This window comes from Petaurus breviceps, unplaced genomic scaffold, assembly GCF_028583685.1.
Source record: "Petaurus breviceps papuanus isolate PSGF00001 unplaced genomic scaffold, PetGlider_PUasm1.0 90564, whole genome shotgun sequence".
Classification (NCBI taxonomy): Eukaryota; Metazoa; Chordata; class Mammalia; order Diprotodontia; family Petauridae; genus Petaurus; species Petaurus breviceps.
The window spans coordinates 868,436-893,018 of NW_027187275.1; the positions used below are offsets into that span (position 1 = coordinate 868,436).

Here is a 24,583-nt window from a genome sequence, read left to right on the forward strand (position 1 = left end):
TTTGTCACATGACACCACTGTAATATCACCTGCATGCCATGCTACCTGCAACTATAGCCTCTATCTCCTCCTGGAGCTCAAACTTCAACCTCTGTTATCCTGAGTTCTTACTGGCGAGCATTCTCTATATTTTTCTTTCCTTGGTCTTTGGACTTCATCTGTCCTTGAAGAAGGTGGGATCTGAGCTGAGCCTTGAAGGAAGCCACGAAAGCCAGCATGCAGAGGGCAAGAAGAATATTCAAGGAACAGGGGCAGCCAGTGAAAAGCAAAAGATTAAGGGGAAGAATGGTTCCTACACAAGGAATAGAAAGTCAACCAGTGGGGGAGGCTAGGTGGTGAATAGAGCACCTGCCCTGGAGTCAGAAGGACCTGAGTTCAAATCTGGCCTCAGATATTTAACACAAAAACTAGTCATGTGACCTTGGGCAAGTCACTTAACCCCAATTGCCCTCCAAAAAAAGAGTCAACCAGTGCAGCTGGAACATGGAGCATATGAAAGATAGTAAAGTACAAGAAGACTAGAAAAGTAGAAAGAGGCCAGGTTGTGAAGGGCTTTAAATACCAAAAGAAGTGTTGATATTTGATCTAGGACATAATAGAGAATCACTGGAGTTCAGAGGGGTAATGGGAAGAAAGATGTATTCTAACTCCCAAATCAGCCAGTGTGTTTTTGTACAAAACTGCTTGTTGATGATTTAATTCAGAATTTAAAAAAAAAGGAAAGAAGTGGGTCACAGGAAGAACCTTGAGAGATATCATAGTTCAGGGGTGAGAAGATGATGAGGTCAGAAAGCGAGGAGGAGAAACATAAACATTAGTGTGCAAGTCATGGGTTCTGGTTGAAGAAAGGATATTAAGGAAGTAGCTGGTGATGTCAAATACTGTGGAGAGGTAAAAGAAGAAAAGGAAAGGGGGAAAAAGGCAACTGGATTTGCAGCAAGATGTGTGATTTTGAATTCGATCAGCTGAGGAGTAAATAGGTGGTGTAGAAGTTGATAGCCTTTCTGATTAGATTGTAAGCTCCTGGAAGTTATACTTTTTGGTTTATTAACTAGGCAGAGTAGAACGGTCCCTATGGTTGTAATTCAGCAGTTATCTATCTATAAAAAGAGAACTATAAGGTGACATAAACAAATGCTTAATGAATGGTTTATTGAGGTTGAGAGGAGGGAGAGCTAAGTGTGGACTTGGGAAGACAAGGCAAAGTTTGCCTAAAGAGATGGGCCTTTGGCACTGGGAAGAATTAGTCAGAGTGAAGGGATATAGGCTGGGAGAAAGACATAAGAAACGACATCACAGAGGAGAATACAAAAGGCACTTTCAGGAACAATGGATAGATAAGTCTAGCTGGAGTGAGGGTTTGGCTATGGGAGTAGTGGAAGATAAGGTTGTAGAGTAGATTGGCACCAGATAATGGAATTTTTGTTTGCCAGGATCTGGGTCCCAGTTTCAATCAGGATCATTGTAACTTATACTCTTTTAATGTCATCTATGAGCTTACAAGGATTTGAGGACAAAATAGTAAGCTACCAGATAGTCTAGTTCTAAATAGGAGACTCTTTTCTGATTCCTCCCTCTCTTAAAAAAATTCTATTGATGTGTTTTGTTTTTACATTACAAACATTTACAGATGTCATTTGGTGAGAGGTCTCTTGTAACAATATAAAACAATTAAATAAAACTAACAATATAGTGACCTCATCTGAAAATGCACACAATATTCCACATCTGTTACATGCCCTCCACCCCTCTCTTTTTTAATTAACAAATCTATTTTCTCTCTCTCCTACCTTCAACTTGACTGAAAAAAAAAAGAGAAAGAAAAAGCAGTTATACGTGGGCAAAACAAATTCCTTCCTTGGCTGTATTTTAAAAATATAGGTCTCATTCTGCATCCTAAATCTATTGCCCTTCTTTCAGGAGGTGGATAGTATATTTCATCATTGGTCCTCTGGACCATTATCACTCTGTAGAGTGACATGATGTCACTCTCAGCCCCATATTTTAAAAAAGCTGACCTTCTATTGTGTTATCCAATCAGAGTTGATTGCCACCTTTCAGGAATACCTACCCTTTGAAGGTGTTCTACTGTGAGCCCGCTACCATGATTGTCTCTGGTCTTAAAGAGACGCCCAGATGACCATCCTTTTATTAATAACATGCTGGTCTTATTAATAAAATGATTAAATTATCAAGATAAGACCATGTCTCTTGAACCTTTTTAATCATCACATTGAAGTTATTAACTATTTTAATTAATTGTTTTGTTGACTTTTTAAGGTTATTTAAATATATAATATCATCTACAAAAAGTGATCATTTTGCTTCCTTACATTTACTTATTCCTTCAAATATTTTTTCCTTCCTTACTGCTATATCTATTATTGTTTCAAACAGAAGGGATGACAATGGACATCTGCATTTCACCCCTGCTTTTATGAGAAAACATTCTAGTATGCCTCCATTATGTATAACAATAGCTCTTGATTTTAGGTGTGTATTGTTTACCATTTTAAGGAGTGATTTATTCCTGTTTTGTAGTGTTTTTTAACAGAAATGAACATTGTGTTTTTTCAACATCTACTGACATAATCATGATTTTGTAATTAATCTAGTTAATTAAGTTGATAGTTTTTCTCATAGTAAGCCAATCTTGTATTTCCGGTATAAATTCAACCTGGTCATAGCATGTATAATCTTTGTGATACATTGTTTTAGTCTCTGCTAATATTTTATTTAATTTTTTTGTATCAATGTTCATTAGGGATGAACATTAGTTATTTATTTCTTCATAGTTCAAGCATCAAAACCACAAACTATGTCAAAGATAGAATTTGGTAGAATGCCACCTTCTGCTGTTTTTGCAGTTTATATAATATTGAAAATAACTATTCTTTGAATGTTTGACAGAATTAATTTGCAAATCAATTTAGTCCTGAAGATTTTCTCTTTGGAAGTTTAATTTATGGTTTATTTAATCTCTTCCTCTGAAATTCAGTTGTTTAAATTCCCTGTTTAATGTATTAATCTGGGTAATTTATATTTTTTAAATTAAATTTTATGTTTATTTTGAATTTATATCATTCATTTCCACAAGATTTTGAGTTACAAATTTTCTCCCCATCTTTCCCCTACCCACCACCCCTAAACAGCAATCCCACTGTATACCCCCTCCCCCAATCTGCTCTCTCCTATATCCTCCCCCATCCACCCTCCGACTTTCTAGTAGGGCAAGATGGATCTCTATACCCCAGTGCCTATATATCCTATTTCCCAGTTGCATGTAAAAAGAAATAACAATAATATTTTTTTAAACATTTGATTTTAAAATTTTGAATTCCAGATTCTTTCCCTTCCTCCCTCATCACTCACCTTTACGGGGAAGATAGGCAATTCAATATAGGTTGTACATGTGTAGCTACACAAAACATGTCCATAGTGGATATATTATGAAAGACTGACAATATTTCCCTCCATCCTGTCCTAGCCCCCACTTGTTCTATTCTCTACTTTGACCCTGTCCCTTTTCAAAAGTGGGTGCTTCTAACTTCCCTCCCCCCAATCTGCCCTCCCCTCCATCATCCACCTTTCATCCCCTTCCTCCCTACTCACCTGTAGTGTGAGATACCCTATTTAGTATGCATGTCATCCCCCCCCAAGCCAAATTCAATGAGAGTAAGGTTGACCCATTCCCTTTTGCCTTCCTGTTTTTCCCCTCCATTGTAACAGTTTTCCCTTGACTCTTATATATGAGATAATTACTCCATTCTGTCTCACCCCATCTCTCATTATATTCCTCTTTCACCTCTCAATTTCACCTTTTAAGTATCATCCCTTCCTATTCAATTGGTCCTGTGCCCTCTATGTATACCTGTACATATATATATATATATATACACACACACACACACACACACACACTCACATATATATTCATATTCCCATATACCTTCCTATACAGACATATATATATGTATGTATACATATATACATATACACACACACATTTATATTCTCTTCAACTATTCTTATACTGAGAAAAGTTTTATAAGTTACAATTATCATTTTTCCATGTAGGAATATAAATAGTTCAACTCTGATAAGTTCCTTATGATTTCTTTTCCCTGTTTACCTTCTCACGCTTCTCTTGCTTTTTGTATCTGAATGTCAAATTTTCTATTCAACTCTGGTTTTTTCATCAAGAATGCTTGAAAGTCCTCTATTTCATTGAATGACCATATTTTCCCCTGAAACATGAAACTCAGTTTTGCTGGGTAGATGATTCTTGGTTTTAATTCCAGCTCTTTGACCTCTGGAAAATCATATTCCAAGCCCTTTGATCCCTCAATGTAGAAGCTGCCAGATCCTGTGTTATCCTGATTGTGTTTCCACAGTATTCAAATTGCTTCTTTCTGGCTGCTTGTAATATTTTCTCTTTGATCTGGGAATTCCAGAACCTGGCTATAATATTCTTAGTAATATTATACCCAGTATTGGTTTTCTTTTGGGGATTTTTCTCAAGAGTTGATCACTGGATTCTTTCAACCTCTATTTTGCCCTCTGGTTCTAAAATATCAGAGCAGTTTTCCTTGAGAATTTCTTGAAGGATGATTTCTAGGTTCTTTTTTTGATCATAGCTTTCAGGTAGTCCAATAATTTTAAAATTATCTCTTCTGGATCTATTTTCTAGGTCAGTGGTTTTTCTAATGAGATATTTCACATTGCCTCCTATTTTTTTCATTTCTTTGGATCTGTTTAATAGTATCTTGATTTCTCATAAAGTCACTAGCTTCCTTTTGCTCCAATCTAATTCTGAGGGAATGATTCTCTTCAGTGAGCTTTTGAGATTCTTTTTCCATCTGGCAAATTTAGCTTTTTAAGGTATTCTCCTCATTGGCTTTTTGAGCCTCTTTTGCCATTTGACTTAGTCTATTTTTTAAGGTGTTATTTTCTTCAGTCAGGTTGTTGACTCTCATTTCATAATTTTCTTGCATAGTTCTCATTTCTCTTCCCAATTTTTCTTCCACTTCTCTCATTTGGTTTTTAAAATCCTTCTTAAGCTCCTCTATGGCTTGTAACCAATTCATATTTTTCTTGGAAGCTTTTGGTACAGGAGTTCTGACTTCATTGTCTTCCATTTCATGATTTGATCATTTTTGTCCCCAAAAAAGGAACGTAAGGTTTGACTGCTGTGGTGGTTTTGTATCCTTTGCTTGCTCATGTTGCTACTCAATTACTTGACTATTGAGCTTTTTGCTGCAGAACTCTGCTTCCAGAGAGGAGAACTTTGTCCCAAATTGCTGGGGTTTTCGCAGCTGCTGGAGCTATTAGTTGGGTGCCCTCTCTGAAGCCTCCATGCGCTCTGGCACCTGGTCACGTACCCCAGGACCTCCACCCTAGACAGCTATCCAGATCCAAGCAGGTTAAATTACCCTTGAGACTGGTGGCTTGGTCCCCCTATGATATGAAGGCCAGGGGTTCTGAAGCAGCAATGCTGCAGCGGCCTCCTCACCTCAGCCACTTCTCACTATGGGGGTAGGGGCCAGACCGCAATCCCAAATCCCCTGTTCCCAAAGTTCACTGACCTCTCACTTTGTCTTTGGCATTTATGGGTTGATAAGTCTGGAAACCACAATATCTGCTGGTGATCCACTCTCCTGAAGTCCACTCCAGGATCAGGGCCACCCTGAGGCTCAAGTGGAGCTGGGCTCTCCTCCCAGCACATTGTGATGGACCCTTCCTGCCGTCCTGCCTTCAGCAAGAGATGTTTCTCTCTGTCACTTTGTGGGTTCCATAGCTCTAAAGTTTGTTTAGAGTAATTTTTTATGGGTATTTCAGGTGGTTATGGGGGATGCACATTGAGTTTTCCTGCTTCTATGCCGCCATCTTGGTTCTGCCCCCCCCAGGTACTTAATTTATTCAATTTGACAGTTTTATTTGGCATATAGTTATGCAAAAGAATTTCTAATAATATCCTTTATTTCTTATTGAATTGTTATGAATTCATCTTTTTCAATATTAGTAATTTGGTTTTCTTTTTAAAAAATCTATTAATTAATGGCTTATCTAGTTTATTAGTTTTTTTAAGCTCCTATTTTAACTCTTATTTAATTCAGGGATTTTTTTTTTTGTTGTTTGCTTTCAATTTTGTTAACCTTCTTTATTTTCAGGATTTCTAATTTGGCTTTTAACTGTGGTTTTAAAATTTCTTTGTTTTTAAAAATTATTTTTAGTTGTATTCTCAATTCATCGACCTGTTCTTTTTCTTTTTTGTTAATAAAAAGGAAAGATAACTTTAGAATTGTAGTAGGATTACCTGAAATCTATGACCATAAAAAGAAACTGGATATCACATTTCCTTTGTTTTTTTTTTCCTTTTTGGAAGGGGGAAGGCAGGGCAATTGGGTTTAAGTGACTTGCCCAAGGTAACAAGGATAGTTCTGTGTTAAGTGTTAGAGGCCAGATTTGAACTTGGGTCCTCCTGACTCCAGGGCTGGTGCTCTATTCACAGAGCCATCTAGCCACCCCAGATATCACATTTCAAGAAATTATTAAAATTGTCTAGTTATATTAGAATTAGAGGGCAATGTGAAAATAGAAGAAAAAAAACCACCCCACTAATTATCTCCTAAGATAAATTCCAGAACAAAAACTCCCAGAAATGTCAGTGCCAAAATCTAGAGCTTCCAGACAAAAGGAAAAAATAATATTACAAGTAGCCAGAAAGAAAGAATTCAGATATGGAGGAAACACAATCAGGATTGCACAAGATTTATCAGCTATCACTTTAAAGGTATGGGGAACATGGAATAAGATTTTCCAAAAGGCAAAGATAAAGGTCTACAAACAAGAATAACTTACACAGAAAATACAAAAAAAAATACAAAAAAAGTATAATACAAGGGGAAAAAATGGATCCTCAATGAAATAGAGGACTTTCAAACATTCCTGATGAAAAAAACCACAGCTAAAAAGGAATTATGACATACAAATATCAAAATCTAGAGAAAAATAAAAATAATTATAATTACTAGTGAACAATAAGAAGAGACTTTGTAAGGATAAGCTATTTATATTGTAATGGGGCACATGTTAAAATTTTTTTTCCTCTTATCTAAACTGTCAAAATATGACAGAACATTCAGTTTTATGTAGGAATTCATTCAGTTCATTAGAGATTCTGATAACATCAGGAAGAGTGACTATAAAATGGAGGATTATAAAAGGACTAAAAGGATTCAGGGTAGTCATAAGCAAAACAAGTCTGGGGAGGGGGAAGCAATGGTGAAGAGAAAGTTAAAAGAAAAATGAAAATAAATGGGGAGTAGAAGACAACATTTTGGGGGCACACCTATTACGTAAAATCCTTAGGGAAAAATTTATTTCCCATCCTCTTTTCAAGTTTTTTTTCCCCCTCAAAAGAGTGTCAGAGACTAAGCTTCACTCTTATTACTTGACTGTAAATAAGGTATATAAAGGTGAACAAATTAAATTTATATTGAGATTCTGGGGTGATGCTAAATGGAAAGAGTTCTGCATTTGGAATCACTGGACCTGGTTTCAAATCCTCATTTTATATTCCTTGCTGCCTATGTAACCTTAACATGTAACCTCTTCATTTGTTTCTTTTGGAAAATGAGGACGGCCTATGTGATCTTTATATCCTTTCCAGCCTTAAAACTATGGTTTTATAATTTGCTAGTAAGGCAAAAGTGTTATGAATTTATACTAGAGTCTTCCACATCTCAGAAATAGTATAAGACATCTAGTTGTTCCCTGGGGACACTTAGCATTTCCAAAGAAGCACAGAGGTTAGAAATTCCCACTGTTTCTCCAATTCTTTGGCAGGGCAAAACTGGCAAATGGATCAGAGGGGTTGTCAACACCTTCGGGTATTTGTCACTTCTTTCAGGTACTTTTATATCCTACTTCCTTTTGCTATTTTTGACCTGGTTTCAAATTCCTAATATATCAATCAAAGTCTTATAGGAATGATCCTAGGGCAATTATAAATACACTGTCAGGTAAATCTCATTTGTCTTCCTTAACTTTGTAGGCTGTTATTATTTTCAGCTAAGGAAATTCAGTTTTTTGGTTTTCCTGTGCTCTGGATGAGGTCAAGGTGACAGCTTCCTGACAGCTTGACCTTTTAAAATATTTTTTGTTTGTTTACTTTCACTGTTAAGTTTGATGCTACTGGACATGCAATTGGTGCCTTCAGAAAAGACTATAAAACTCAGTTTAACTAGGGGTTGGCAATTTTTAATATTTTTTATGATAGTTAGGGACTACCTTTAACATGCCACTAGTTTTGATAGATTAGGAAGGCTTTTCAGAGGATTATGTGGGAAAACAGCTAACGTTTTCAGAGGAATAGGGAGTGTCCCTCTTAAACAGGAAGAATTGGTCTGATTTCAGAGAAGTTATATAATTCCCAAATACTGTCAAGGCCCTGTGTTAAATAGGTAAGTGATATTTTCCTCTTGACCTTTATTTTCTTCTTATATCTTTAAGTAAATACTGGCTGGCAGTTTTCCTACAGGTATTTTTTGTCCATAGTCAACTTCATCAGCAAAAAGGGGCCCAAGAATTTTTATACAGGGTTCTTTAATTCGATAATTTTGAATGAAAGAAATCTCCATAGGCTTCTGGGTTTCATGTTTTTTTTTTTAATACAAAAACACAGAGACCCACAGAATTCTTTTGACAAATTAAAAACAAATAAAAAACTTGAATGGAAACTAAAAACAAACAAACAAACCTCAAACTTGAAGATTATCAGTCCTTCCTGGTAACATTTTTATATTATGCTTTAGGACACTGGGAATTCATGACTGATCTACCAACAATGTAGTAGTGTGCCTGTCTTTTCACAACCCCTCCAACATTGACTTTTTGAATCTTTTGTCATCTTTGCCAATTTGCTGAGTTGCATGTGTCCTTTTAAAAAAATCCAAGTTAGACTTTTCTGGAAGTGACAACTTGCCAATGCCAATATGCCTTTCACAAAAGATGTGCTGCATCCTTTCCCTAGGGAGGATGGAAACACAAGAAGAAGTGTCTGGCTCAGAGTATGAATTTATAATTCAGAGACAAAAGTGCCTAGGCTGCTAAAAAAAAATCACCTCTTAAGCCATGCAGAAAAGTGGCTCTATGTGTTAGTTTCTCTACTATCTTCTATTAGCCTACCAGATGAACAATAAGACTTAGAAGGATGCTTCTCCAGGTGTTAATAGGACATCGAGTCAAGACAAATAAGAAACTAAAGAGTAAAACAAAATTTATAGCCCCCCCCGCCAAATCTAAGTTGGTTAGTGAGTACATTGAGTGTCCACAATGATCTTTTCAGACAACTCTTTCAGCTTGTCAGAACTATTTCTTTGTGTCTTCCTGAATTTTTTTTCTTGAAACTTTCCCATGCCTCCTAGGCTGACTCCTCTTATAGAATGTTAGCCAAGAGAACTTGCATAAATTTTCTATGAACCTTTTAAAATTTGCTTTCCCAAAATCTAGGATGCATGTCAAACTACATCTAGTTTTCCTTACCTCTATCACATACCAGAAGATCCTTCCCTGTGAGTAAAACTCAGATCCGGAAAAAAAAAAAAAAAACTTGCCCTTTTTTAGAATGAAATTATCATTAAAGCAGGATCAAGAAATTAACTCCTATTTTTTGTCAAAGAGCTACAAAAGATATCTGGATAAGTGACATCTCCCATCACTACTATATCATATGCCTGGCTTATAATCTGTTCCCTGAACTCATCTCTTTCTGGCTAGGTGCCTTGTAACATAATCTGATGGGAGAACTCTTCCCCCCCACCACCCAGTTTCCAATGATCTTCATTTAAATGATCTCTTGGATACTTTCCCCCCAGTTCCTGAATTTGATCAGATGTGAGTATATGTTTTATATACACACACACACAAAGCCATTGTGGGCCCTTCCAACCTATCCTGCCTTCTCAATAATATATATATATATATATCCATTCAAAGCCTTCGCCCAGGCATGGGGCTTATTGAATTAAGTCTCATATGAGGTCAAATTTGCCTCTTTGTGTTAAGACCTCTTGTTCAGCTTGATTTTTGCCTATACTTTATCCATTTGGGACATCTGTGACATTTGAGATCAGGGATTTTCCAACTGGCTCTTTTCTTGGACTATATAAATTCTATCAATTTATGGTGTCTCAAGTACTGTTCTTCTTACATTATGGATAGCCTCTATGGAATCTAGCTGGGGAAATAATATGTAGATTGTCTTCTCTTTGCCACTCTCCCTTCCTTTTCAATTTTAATCTGCCAGTTCTTTTGGGATCCAAGGCCAGGTCCATTAAAGGTAGTTAGGTTCTCTTACTATTTCTGTATTTCTGTTTCAAGCTACCTTTGTTCTGTCCTTTCAAGTCCCCCAAAAAAATTCTTGACAGAGAAAACATAAGTAAAACAATATTTTGACAGCTATGTATTCTCTCTGTTGTCAGTGGACCAATTCTTTCTTTGATTTTCCTCTTTTCTCAGTGCAGATAAGAAAAAATAACAGCCCCTGTTTTATTACCCTTAACTGTACTTGAGAGGCTCAGTTCATTCTGAGCTATAGCATTATTGATACTATGACTATATGACCATACTATGCTTTTGTAGTCTTTTGTTACCTATCCAAGCTTCTATATAGTATGTACACATCTTTTAAAAAAAGAGAAATTGGGGGCAGCTAGGTAGAGCACTGGCCCTGGAGTAAGGAGGACCTGAGTTCAAATTTGGCCTCAGACACTTAACACTTACTAGCTGTGTGACCTTGGGCAAGTCACTTAACCCCAATTTCCCTGCCTTCCCCCCTCTAAAAAGAAAAAAAAAGAAGTTGGTGGTGATTTTCCTGTGTATCCACATCAGTCTCTTCAGATAGCAGCTGATGGTCAAATATAGCTTATATAGTCACTTAACCTGACTGCCTCAGTTCCCTTAACTGTAAAATGGAAATAATAATGGCACCTGCCCCCCACCCCCAGGGTAAGGATCAAATCAGATAATATTTGCAAAGTGCTTAGCACAGTGCCTGGCACATAGTAGATTCTTAATAAATGTTTGTTTCCTTCCTTATCTGTAAATTTATTTTTACTTCTTCCCTCTTAGGAGGAATAAATAAAGACCTTTTAGTTCATGGGATCGTACCTATTTTTTCTATGAATCTTCTGCAATCTGTTGTCCTAAAATCCAGGCTGCATGTTAGATAATTCGTGGCTTTCTTTCCATTTAGCATAGATTCTGTGATAAGGTGGAAGAGGTCATTTCCTCCCAAGGTTCTCAGCTTTTCCAGTTCCAGAGCCACCCATTCCCACTTGGCTGATAAGAATCAGATGCAGAATAAAATTGCAATTATTAGTTGCTTTGTTTTTATGAAAAGATTTTAGTTAATCTTCACCCCACTATTCTCTGCCATGTTTCCTACTGTTCCCTACTTCTTCCCCAGAAATAACAAGGAATGACTAAAGATTTTTGGGCAGGGGAGTTAAAGGATCAGATTTGTGTCATTATGAAAATTACTCCGGCAGAAGTTTGAAGGGCAGATTAGATGGAGAAGACTGGAGGTAGGGAGACCGGTTAGGTGGCTGCTTACAACAGACTAGATGAGCTGTAATGAGGGCCTAAACTAGGGAGGTGGCAGTGGGAATAGAAGGGAGGGGACAGATATCACAGATACTGCAGCAAAAATAATGACATGATTTGGCAAATGACTGGATATGGGGAGTGTGGGAGAAGAAAGGGTAAAAGACAAAACAAGACCTAGGCCAAACTGACGTATGTTGCTTAATCATTCTGAATGGCATAGGTCCCTGGCAGAGATATCTAAGGAATATGAATACATTGCACTTGGTCTTACAGTCTGGATCATTTGACAAAACCAGAGTGGAAAAGTTGGGGACCCGCTTGGCAGAACAGTTCGGATGAGATGTAGTATTTATTTTAATAAAAAAGCACTTGTCTCTTCATGAGTCAGTAATGAAGTTTTAAATCAGCAGTTAATCTGTGAAATGCTCTTTCTTTCACAGCCAAAGGTCACTGGATATGTCTGACAGTTTGAGAGGATGATTCCAAATGCTGCTGGGGGCACTGAACCTCCAGCTATCCTGTTTTGAACAGTGGAACATCGAGTTTCTCAGTTCAAAAGCTTGTGCCTCATAAATAAAAGTGAGCATCTGTTGCTTTGATTCTCCAGTGAAAGGAAAGTTACTATGCCTGGGTTGCTTCACAACGAATGACTAAGGATAGGTTTTAGAGCAGAAGAGAGATGAAGCTCTTTGTGGTAACTGTATTACCCATTTTATTTCTTGAGTAGACCAATGCTGGCCCTTTTAAAAGACAAAAACTGAAGAGCTAAACTCTTGCCTTCCTTCCTCCTGCTGAGGCGGTTGCCGTGCCACAGTCCAGGCATCTTGCTACCATGGTGGTTACGTCTTTCAGGCCCTCTTAAGCCCTGCTTTAAAAGAAAGGGGAGGAGGAATAATCGTGGAAGAAGAATAAAGCCACTGCTTTTTGTACCATGTGCAGAAGAGTGCAAATTATTTACTGGATTTCTAAGGCCAAGATCTGAAATAAAATGTTAAAAAAACAGATCTTCCATGCTATGATTTGAAATGGAGTTCTCTTATCCCGAATTAAATCCAACTTCCTAAATATTGATCTGTGCACTACACTGTTACCAAGGAGAGAGAGAGACACAGAGAGAGAGACAGAGACAGAGACAGAGAGACACAGAGAGAGAGAGAGACAGAGAGAGAGAGAGAGAGAGGAAGAGAGAGAGAGAGAGAGAGAGAGAGAGAGAGAGAGAGTTCCCTGCTGCCTCTTATGCTAACATTTGATTGCTGTGAAGGGTTCTACCTCTAGCAGCTGTCTGGCCCTATAAGGCTCTCCCTGCATTTGATCCTTCAAAGAAAATGGGCCTCAGGAAAAAAGTAATCACCCTTCTCTTGTCCCAGGGAACACTGGCATGTGAGCATCAGTGGAAGACTCTAGTAAGGACACTGCGTGGGATACACAATTTTAAACATTGATTAGTTTGGTTGGATGCTAAGGAAATTCTGGTATTAGGAACCCCAATTTTTTTGCTTTTTATTTTATTCTGAACTTAATAAAACAAGCATTTCTATAACATGGTAGACTAGGAAAAAAAGTGATTACACATGGAACTGCAAATCTTAAATCTATATTGTCTTTCTGGCAGATAATTGGCTATTCTGGGATGTCTCATCAATATCTTGAAAGTCAATTCATTCAACAAGCATTTACTTCCTGCCTATTATATGTTCAACTCTGAGACAGACCTTTGATGTGGGAAACATAAATAAGACAGGTGCTGGAGAAACACAGAATCTCAAGAGTTGGAAGGACCTCGGAGGCCAAAGGAGAACAGAATTTAGGGCTAGAAAGGATTTTAGAGCTAATCTAGTCCAAATCCCTCATTTCATGTATTTGGAAAGTGAGGCCTGAAGAGGCTAGGTGACATAATCCAGAACATATCTACCGAGTGAGGTACCTGAAGCCTCAACGACATCCCTGACAGAAGATCATTCAGCTTCTGCTTGGAGGCCTCCAGAGATTGTGAACTGACTACCTTCCAATGCAGCCCATTCCATTCTTAGATAGCTCTATAGGACGTTTGTCTTAACAAAAGCCAAAATCTCCCTTTCTGAAATTTCCACCCATTGCTCCTCGGAAGCCAAATAGAACATACCTAATCTCTCTTCTACAGAAAAGAACCCTTTATGTACTTGAAGACAGTTACCATGTATTCCCCCCCCCCCCAAGTTCTCTTTTCTCCAGATAATAAACATACCCAGTTCCCTTAACTGTTGGTCACATTATGGTCTCCAATTCCCTCACTATCTTGTGTCCCTCTTTGGGACCCACTAAAGTGTGTTAATTTTATTCCTCTGATGTGGTGTTCAGAACTGAACCAGGGCAGAGTAAAAGAGGAATGACTAAATTAGAGAAAAGAGATTTGTCACCTCCCTTGTTCATAATACACACCTTTAGTAATACGGCTTAAGAGAACATTATTAGCATTGTTTTTGCTAGCACATAACATGATTCTGGGCATCACCCATTAAAAATCCCAGATATTGGGGTGGCTAGGTGGCGCAGTGAGTAAGAGCACCGGTCCCAGAGTCAGGAGGACCCGGGATCGGTTCCGGCCTCAGATACTTAACACCCACCCACACATACCCCCCCACCTACAAAAGTGGCCATGTAACTTTGGGCAAGTTACTTAACCCCAATTGCTTTAAAAAAATAATCCCAGATATTTTTCACGAACAACAGTCTACAAACAACTCCCTCTTCTTGCATTTGTGTAGTTGATTAAAAAAACAAGAATCTACCTAACTAAGCCATATATCTCTGGCATCTCTCATGTAACTCTATGTGCTCCTTCCTGCTGTGACATGAGTTTTCTCTATAAGAAGATTGAAATTTAAGGGCGCTCCTGAAAATGGTTTAATCTCATGCCTTCCTCAATTTCTCTTCAAGCACTGGCATTCTGCCTGCATCCACTGCTCAATGGTGAATATATTCTAGTCTCCTTATACTCACTATATTCCTGGGATCTTGAATAGCCGGGATACAAACCCTGTTCTCTAGCTTCAGTTTGCCTCTCCCTCTGGCCTACCGATCTCAACCCTCCTCCATCCCCCCCTCATACCTAAAGCTCCACTTCAATGCCCCTTCCCCTGTGTCCTCTGGAATGCCTGCCTCAGAAAGAACAAACTTCTTTTCACTTTAAATTTTTTTCTTTCTTGCTCCTTCCATCTTGAGATGCTCACTGAAACACAGCTCTCTCCTGATGACACCATAGCTCTGTTCACCCTCTCTAGTACTGACTATACTTTTTCTCATACCCTTGATTCACCATTCATGGTAGGGGGAATAAAAATACTCCTTGTTTCCCATGGCTACTTCCACACCCTACCACAACCACCTTCACTAAGCAATGTCACTTCCCTAGATGTTCACAATATCCAAATGTATCATCCAATCTAGATCCTGGGGGCTGTTATCTACAGCCCCCTAGAACATTCCCCTTCCTGTCAGTCAGCAAGCACTTATTAAGTGCCAGGCACTTTGCTAAACACTAAGGATACAAATAAAGGCAAAAATATAATCCCTTTTCTCAAGAAGTTCACATTCTAATGGGGGGGGATGTTAAAATTGTACCTATAAGATAAATAAAGTACAAAGAGAAGATGATCAACTTTGATAGACTTGGCTCTTCTCAGCATTGCAATGATCTCATACAATTCCCAAAGGCTCATGGTAGAAAATGCTATTCACATCCAGAGAAAGAAGTATGGAGCCTGAATGCAGACCAAAGCATACTATTTTCTCTCTTTTTTTTCTTTCTTATGGTTTTTCCCTTTTGTTCTGATTCTTCTTTCACAACATGACTAACATAGAAATGTGTTTAATAAGTACATGTATAGTCTATATCAGATTGCCATCTTGGGGAGGGATTAGGGGAAGAAGGGAGGGACAAAAAATTTGGAACTCAAAATCTTATAAAAGTGAATGCTGAAAACTATCTTTACATGTAATTGGAAAAAAATACTATTAAGTAGAAAAAGAGACAAAGAGAAGATAATCTCAGAATGAAAGCAGAAGCAGATGGAGACATCACAAAAGATCTCTTGAAGGAAACCAAGAGGCGGAGCTAAGAGTGCATTCAAGCATGAAAGATGGCCAGGGAGAAGGGACATAGTTAGGAGATGAAGTGTCATTTACAGGAAACAGTGAGGGGGCCAATGTTGCTGGACCATAGAGTATTTGGAAGGGAGTAAAGATATGAAGACTAAAAAGGTAGGATGGGCCTTGTGGCAAAGGACTGTAAAAGCTAAACAGAGAATTTTGTATATTGATCTTGGAGGTAATAGGAAGCCACTGGAGTTTATTGAGGGGGAGGGGGAATGACACTGTCAGATCTGTAGTTTAGGAAAATCCCTTTGGCAACTGAGCAGAAGACGGTTTGAAGTGGAGAAAGACTTGAGGTGGGAATACCAACTAGGATAGCACTATAATAATCCAAGTGTGAAGTGTTAAGTGATAAGGGTTTGTGCTACCATGGCAGTTGTATGAGTGAGGAGGAGGGCATGTAGAGGAGAGATGTTGTGAAGGCTGAGATGGTGAGACTTAGCAACAGATGATCTAAGTGGGATGCGTACAAGTGAAGAAGAGTCCAGGACGGAGGTGCCCTCGACAGTAATCAGGAAGTTATGAAATGGGGGAGAGTTTAGAGGAAAAGGTAACGTGGATGATTCTGAGATGCCTCTGGGATATCCGGTTCAAGGTGGACAAGTAGAAGTTGGAGAAATGTGATGACTGCAGCTCCCAAGATAGGCTACGTATACACAGACCTGGGAATCATCTGCATAGAGATGAATGTGGAAGCTGATGAGATCACCAAGTGAACAATCATGACCAAATTCGTAGCATGATTCATCACTGGTCCTCTGAAATTGTGATAGATCACAGTTGTTTTTTCTTTACAGTTGTTGTTACTGTATAAGTCATTCAAGAAATGGGCCAAGTACAGAGCCTTAGGGGATACCTCAAGGAACTAGCAAAGGAGACAGAGAAGGAGCAATGGGACAGAGCAGAGAACGAAGGAGAGAGTGTGGCAAAAACCTAGAGAGAGGGAATATCCAGGAGAAGAGAGTGATCTCAGGGAAGGGCTGTTAGACTTAGCAATAAGGGATTCTTGGTAACTTTGGAGAACAAGGAAATAATTCGATTGGAAGCTAGGCTCCTTCCCACCTTTTCATCCTTACACCTGACTTCCCTCCATACACTTGCCTACTAGTAGCCCCCCAAATACATCACTCCATCTCCCAGGGCTTATGTACTGCCTATCTCTCAAGCCTGGAATGCTCTGCCCCCTCACTTCTGCCTCCTTTCAAGACTCAAATCTCACCTTCTGTAGCAAGCCTTACCTTTTTAGATTACCTCTCTCTCTATATATACTCTCTCTATATATCTTGTATCTACATAGTTATTTACATTTTGTCTCCCTCATAAGAATGAGTGCATCTCGAGGACAGGAACTGTTAATATCCACAGCACTTAGCATAGTGCCTGAAACACAGTAACTGATTAACAAATGCTTGTGGTCAATTGAATGGCTGATACATCTATCCACAAGGATTCAATAAAAGACTTTGTAAAATGTATAGGTGAAATTCAGGTATGCTAAATCTATTTCATTCTTCTGATCTATGAGGGTAAAAATCCTATTTTTTAAAAAAGAAAATTATATAAGCTTAGCATGACCTGTCATTGATGAAATTATACTAGATCTTTGTAATCATCATTTCTCTTTATAAATGCTTACAAGTTATAATTTTAAGAATTTTTCCAGGCAACAAAGTCAAGCACATTGTTCTACAGTTTTAAGGCTTTTTGAAGACTTCATTCTCCTTTTCTTTTTTCAAAAATCGAGACATCATTTGTCAGTGATCAGTCTTGAGGAACTTTCTCTATAATTTTTAATATTTAAACTTTTAAAAAATTATAAACTTAATGGACACCAAAAAAGATGGCATTTTTATATGCAAAGTAGAAAAGGGTTATATGTGAAACAATGAATTATCATTATGTACAGCCTGCTTTTTAAAAGTATATAATAAATTCAGCATACTACTTTCAAAACTATCTTGCTTATATTTTCTTCTAAACTTGCTTCTGTTCACTTTCTTTTTTTTTTCTTTTTTTTCTTTTGGAGGGGGGAAGGTAGGGCAATTGGTGTTAAGTGACTTGCCCAAGATCACAAGGCTAGTTTTTTGTGTTAAGTGTCTGAGGCCACATTTGAACTCAGGTCCTCCTGATTCCAGGGCCGGTGTTCTATTCACTGTGTCACCTAGCCACCCCTTCTGTTCATTGTTCTAAATGCTTCAACGATCTTCTTTCCTTTCTTGTTTGTTTTTTTTTTTGGGGGGGGGGTTAGAGAGGTGAAGAAGGAAAGGACATTATTGCTAACTCCCTTCTACCCTCAAACAACAACAGCAACAACAAAAAGAAAAACATCATCTTTGCAACAAATAAGCATTGCAAAGCCAAGCAAATTCATACACTGGTCATGTTCAAACATGTATGTCTCATTCTGAACCTTGAGTCCATCATCCTCTCTTGTTAGGAGGTAGGTGGAATTATTGGTCCTCTGAAATCATGATTGGCAATGACATTGATCAAAGACTTTCAAAGTTGTTTTTCTTTACGATATTGTTATTATTGTATAAATTGTTTTCCTGGTACTACCCACTTCACTTTTCATCAGTTCATATAAGTTTTCCAAGGGTTCTCTGAAACTGTCCTTTTGGTAATGTCTTAGGTGAACAATAATATTCCATACATGGCAGTTGCCATATATGGCAATTTGTTCGACCATTCCCACATTGAAGGGCACCCCCTTTGTTGTCAGTTCCTTTTTACAACAAAAACCTCCACGATTTTTTTCTTAACACAACTGACAACAGAGCCATGGCACCTGCCCATTCTTTCAATAGGTGGCTGGTTAGGTTGCCTGGGACTGGTGAGTTTGGAAGTTACATACTGAGGGCATCACAGTCTTCTCTTTCCATAGTTTCAATATCTTCTCAAGATTTTTTTTATTTTATCCTTTCCACTCTGAAAAATTACACTTTTTGTTAAACAGGAAAAAAAATGAGTAGTTTTGCCTCTTCCTTATTCATTATCTAGTTCCCATCTACTCTCAGTTTCAGTTCTTTCCTTTAACAGTATAGAGAACAAAACAGATCAAAATCCCCTTTTGCTATTTTCAGTGGGTAGCATCAGCCTCAATTCCTCCTGAGCTGTAGTGTATCCAACACTAATCTTATAGACCTGTACCATGCTCTTGCATTTACTTATTTATTTAGCTATCTAGGTAGCTTGTGATTTGAAATAATTCTGAATGTGTATGGGGGTGTGATAGAGGAGGAATTCTTTCAAAAATGAATGATTCACTAGGCTTACAGGTTCAAAAGAAATTTCTCAAAATTTAAAATTATTATAAACTATCAACAAAGACAAAGATCATATTTTTAAAAATGGAATAATATCTTACTAGGCCTCTAACAAATTAGAACAACAACAAAAAAAAAAGACAACAAACAGGACATGTTCTGGCCCTGTGTCCAAGCCCATCTGATGTCTCCCTATCTTTGGCTTCACTCTCTATCTTTTAAAAATACTATATTGCTGTAGTTAATGTGTGTAAATGTTTTATTTCTGCTGATCTTGCTTTACATTACTTTATTGATCTTTCTACATTTCCTTGCATTTATCATTTTTATGACATCATAAATATTAAATTATTATACCATGCTTTATTAAGCCATTTCAACTCATCAGACATACAAGTTGCTTCCAGGTTTTTGCTATGACAACCAACTATAGTAAATGGATATTTTTGTATAGATAGATCCTTTTTCCTTTTTTTATTTTTAGGATAAAGTCCTTTCAGTGCAAACACTGGGTTAAAAGGTTCAATTAATTTTGCGAGTCTTATGTAAGACTGTCAGCCAACAGTTCCATCAACAGTGCATGCAGCACGGCTAACAGTAACCTCTTACACTATCCCTCACTCCTGTCACTTTGATGGTTGGGAGATGGTATTCCAAGGTTGCTTCAACTTGCATTCTATGATAATTAAAGAATTTGAATTTTTTTCCATTTGGTTTATCTCTCCTTCAAAAATTATCTATTCATAATCTTTTTGGATTGCTTCACTGGAGACTGTGTATTGGTCTTAGGTTACATACCAGTTTCTATTAAATTCTGAATATTGGACTTTTATCTTACATGTTCTCTCCAAATATTTTCCCCAATGTTTCTTTTCTTTTAATTTTTGAGGTCCTCTTTTTTCCTATGCAAAATTATTTTATCTTTGCATAATGAAAACCATTAATAGTCTGTAATGATTTCTTCTATTTGTTTGACTGCTAAAACATGTTTCCCTTGTTCATACTGATAATCTTTTCTTATTTAATCTTTCTACTGAAAGGGAATTCTCATTTTCTTCTTTTTTTAAAAAACTTACTGATAGCGCGGTATTTTTATATCACTTACATTTGCTATTGTGGCCTTCCCTTCTCCATCCCCCCCAAAACATCCTTTATAACAAAGAGGAGAAAAAAAATCATCAAAATCAATCCCATCTCCTCCTTCTCTCAAGAGGTAAAGAGAATGTGCTTTCTCTTATTTATTCCTTGCTGTTGGCTTTGTCATTAACCTCTTACAGCATTACATTTTGGCTGTTTTGCTTTTTCTATTTATACAGCTGTAGTCACTGGGTATATTCTTTTTTTCCTGTTTTTATTTACTTCACTTTGTATCAGTTCATATAAGTTTTCCCATGCTTCTCTGAATTCATCATATTCACACCATTAGATTTATGTTCCATAACTTGTCTAGCCATTCTGAAATCAGAGGGCAAACACTGTTTCTAGTTCTTTGCTACCACAGAAATATTGCTGTAAATATTTGTGTATATTGGAGCCTCTTGCTTTTAAAAAAAAATGAACTCCTTGGGAGTATACACCTAATTCAAGCTTTTACCTGATTGCTTTTACTGATTCAAGTCTGTTTTACATACTACTGACAAAGTAATTTTCCTTAAACATAGATCTATCACTACCAAACTAATCAGCTCTAGTGGTTTCTTTTTGCCTCTAGTATAAATAAGATATACAAATTCCCTGGCTTAGCTTTTAGAGCCCTACACAACCTAGTTCCAATCTCTTTTGTAGCTTCATTGGACATTACTGCCCTCTCTGCACTTTTCAAACCTGCCAAACCTCACACATGACACTCCATTTCCCTAGATGTCAGAGGCCTGAGGAGGGAAGAGAAAGTTTGGAATAGCTTCTGTGGGGAGTGAAACTGCTGACTTCTCATTTATTAAATATAGCTCTTACCTTTATATTACATTGCCCTTTTCCCTACCCCTTCTCCACTTCAATCTAATCTATTTGTCTGAAACAGTCGTTTAAAACATTTAGTGATTTAACAAGTACGATATTCAGAGGGTTCTCACGTTTTGCTAGCAAATTATTTTTTTTTCCTGATTTTTTTTCCAAATGTTTTATTAACTTCTGGTTTACATCATTCATTTCTGCCAGATTTTGAGTTACAAATTTTCTCCCCATTTTTCCCCTACCCACCGCCCCCAAATAGCGGTGCCACAGGATATCCCCTCCACCAATCTGCTCTCTCCCATATCTTTTCCCATACCCCCTTCGCTAGCAAATAATTTATCTTGATTTCAGAAATGTCCATTCTTAAAAATCCTTATCTTTTTTACTAGAAGTCTTTATTGTTTTTAGGCTTCCTTGAGATATAAAAGTGTTTCTGCAAACTCTTCAAAGGCTAAATGCTTCTCCAATGCCCATGTCTTACTTTGAAAGAGTATAGTGGGCAGATAATTATGGATTTGTTACCCAAACTTAATTTTGTTTATTTTATATTTCAGTTTCTGATCTAATTCCTTTTTTTGTCTTCTTGAAAAAGTCATTTTTTTCTGGCAACTTAGTGTGTTATTTTCTTATTATTAAAATGTTGGCACTTAATGTATTGTAGGAAAGTTGAAACATGGGGTTTATTCCTGATAGGGTCCTGACAATTTCATTTGTACATTGTTGCTTTTTTTTTTTTGCTAAGGTTGGAAATTTTTCTTTAATGATTCATTATGGTACAATGGAAAAAGCACTGGGCTTGGAAATAGTGCAAATGAGTTCAGATTCCATCTTTGATGCTTCCTACCTATGTGACCATGGGCCAATTGCTAAACCAACCTGGGCCTCAGCTTCCTCACTGTAAAAATGTGGAGCTTAAACTAAATGGCTTCTGAGGTCTGTTCCAGCTCAGTATCTTCAAAGCAATCATTCAACATGACTCACTTGGACATTCTCCTGGTGATGGGCACCTGTTTTTCTGTGTTTCTACCAAAAAAAATGCAGCTATAAATATATTTGTGTGTGCTGAGCCCTTCTGTTTATCATTGACCATCCTACTGGGATTAAAAAAAAAAAACAACACTTTCTTCAATCTCTACTTCTCTTTGGTTTTGTGTTTTCTTACCAATGATAATCCTTGCTTAATTTCTTCAAATGGGTCATTTATCCATTTGAACACATCTCAGGATATTTTACAGTATAAATAATTCCACATGCTTCTGGTACATTAGTTGTTTCAATTCTTTAGTAACATCATCATATTGGCACTTTGCTTTACTAAAAAAATTTTTAAAACATTTTCTATTGTGCTTTCATTTTTTTTATTCTAAACCTAACAAACACCAAAAAATAACATTTCTACATACAAAGCAGGACAGACAAATGGGATATATGGTGAAACCTATTGCTCATATATTACATACAGCTTGCTTTTTAAAAAAAGTACGTAATAAATTCAATCTGCTGTTTTCAATTCTATCCTTATGTTCTGAACTTGTTCTCTGATATATTTTTTTAAAGTTTTCTTTTCTCTTTGTAGTTATTATGTAGCTTCTTGAAGGTATTTGAAGAGCTAACTTCTAACTTTACACTCTGACATCTTGACTAGAAATTAATAGGATTTTGAAATTCCTCTGAAATAGCAATGGAATTCATTCAGTTTTGTGTAATGCCTCAATTAGTATGATTTCTTCCCCCACCAATTCCGTTAATAAAAATAATAATAATCATTGTCTTTCTTTCCCAAGCCCTCCCCCTTTCAAACTTCCCTGTAACCGTCAAGGGTGCCACCATCCTTCTGGTCTTCCAAACACAACCTGGCTGCCATCCTTCCCCCTCCCTTACCTTCCATATCCAATTTGATACGACCATGTCACTTCCTATTCAATCAACTCCAATAACTCCCTATCACTTCTAGGATCAAATAAAAAAATAATCCTTGAATTCAAAGTCCTTTAAAATAGACTTCCTCTTACCTATCCAGTCTTCTCATGCCTCACGCCACCTCCTCCCTGCCCCCCACATATTCTGTGATCCAGTGCCACTTGCGGTCACACTACATTCCATCTCTTAACTCCAGGCATTGTCACTAGCTGCCCCCATCGGCATTTTTCTTGGGCTTTGTCTCTGAGGCCTCTTGGTTTCCTGAATTCAAGTCCTGGCTAAAAGCTTATCTCTTACAGAATGTTTTTCCTTATCTCTCTGCCTTCCTTCGGTTCATTCTCCCTATTTTCTCTCATACACAGCCTGTTTGCATGTTCTCTCCCCGCTAAGACTGTGAGCTCCTTGCACACAGGAACCGTCCTTTACCTTTCTTTGTATCCCCAGCACTTAGCACAGTGCTTGGCACATAGTGTGTGCTCAATAAACATTTATGGATTGACCCTGGGCAAGTCACTTAACCTTTCTCTGACTCAGTTTCCTCATTTGTAAAATGGGGACAATAATAACACCTCCATCCCAGGGTTGTACCAAGAATAAAATGAGATGATATTTATGAAAGGTTTTGTAAACCTTGAAGTGCTATGTAAATGCTACCTAGCTATTATGAGTGATGACAGTTTTATTCTTTAAAAGTCAGAAGAAGTGCTATTCTGAACCGGATTTAGACCAATACACAGGAACTGTCCGCTGGATTAGAAATGATGGAATCCTTGGAAGGAAGTGACTTCCCCACCTTAGTATTAGTGAAAGGAAAGAAGACGAAAGCTGGGGATAGTAGATTTGGGGTGCACAGATTTCAAAAAGGTAGCTGAGAATTTCACAGGGAAAGCTGGCTCAAAAAGAAAGAGAAGTTATAAAAAATGAGATCCTAATGACCTAAACACACAATCCTGGTGTGTAAGAACAGGAGGAGCCTGCCTAAATAGGCCAACGGAATCAACTTTGATTTTACTTGTTTTCCTTTGTTTAGGGTCCTTGTTTTAAAAAAATGAGTACTGCTATCTTCAGCTTTCACATTACCTTCATTTTTAATAGCTATCCATCCCTGATCCCCTATCCAGAAAGTCATTCCTTCTCATTAAGAATAAACAAGGAAAAAAAGCAGTTCCTCAAAACTAACCAACACAGTAATAATGCAGTCTGACAGTAGCTTCCCACCTCTGCAAACAAAAGAAGCAACACAATCTTAAGATGTTGAGAGGTGGGGGGATGGGCTGGGGGAGTCAAAGAAAACACAAGAATAGAAAATAGGACTAAAGGGAAACAAACATTTCTGAAGAAAGAGAGTACAAAATGGAGAAAGAGAAAAGAATTAGCGTGAGCAGCCTGAGTAGACACAAACTGATTTTCCATTCCTTGTCAACATAATAAAAAGTGACAGCTATTTGTGTGCCAGTAGCCACCAGGAATTCAGAACTAAAACACTGAGAACAAAAATGGTTTGGAGACCAGAAGGAACATTTCCCTCTGTAGGGAAAAGTGAAATTAACTAATTTTTTTTCAATCACTTTAAAGATGGAAAAGGTTGTTTGATTGACTGTGACTGGAACATAAGAGCTTTCTGTTCTGATTGCATCAATACTTTTAAGTGAATCTGGTAGACTGCTGCTTGTGTTCTCAAATCCTACAAGTGATTTCCTATA

The 24,583-nt window shown here is 37.5% G+C and overlaps 2 protein-coding genes across 6 annotated transcripts in view; one reads left to right on the forward strand and one right to left on the reverse strand.

Moving 5' to 3' along the window:
- RWDD3 (RWD domain containing 3) overlaps positions 1–24,583 on the forward strand; it is an 835,110-nt gene that overhangs the window by 101,287 nt on the left and 709,240 nt on the right. The gene's annotated exons all lie outside the window — the stretch shown is intronic.
- Positions 1–24,583, reverse strand: part of ALG14 (ALG14 UDP-N-acetylglucosaminyltransferase subunit) — a 92,777-nt gene that overhangs the window by 1,302 nt on the left and 66,892 nt on the right. The window lies entirely within an intron of this gene.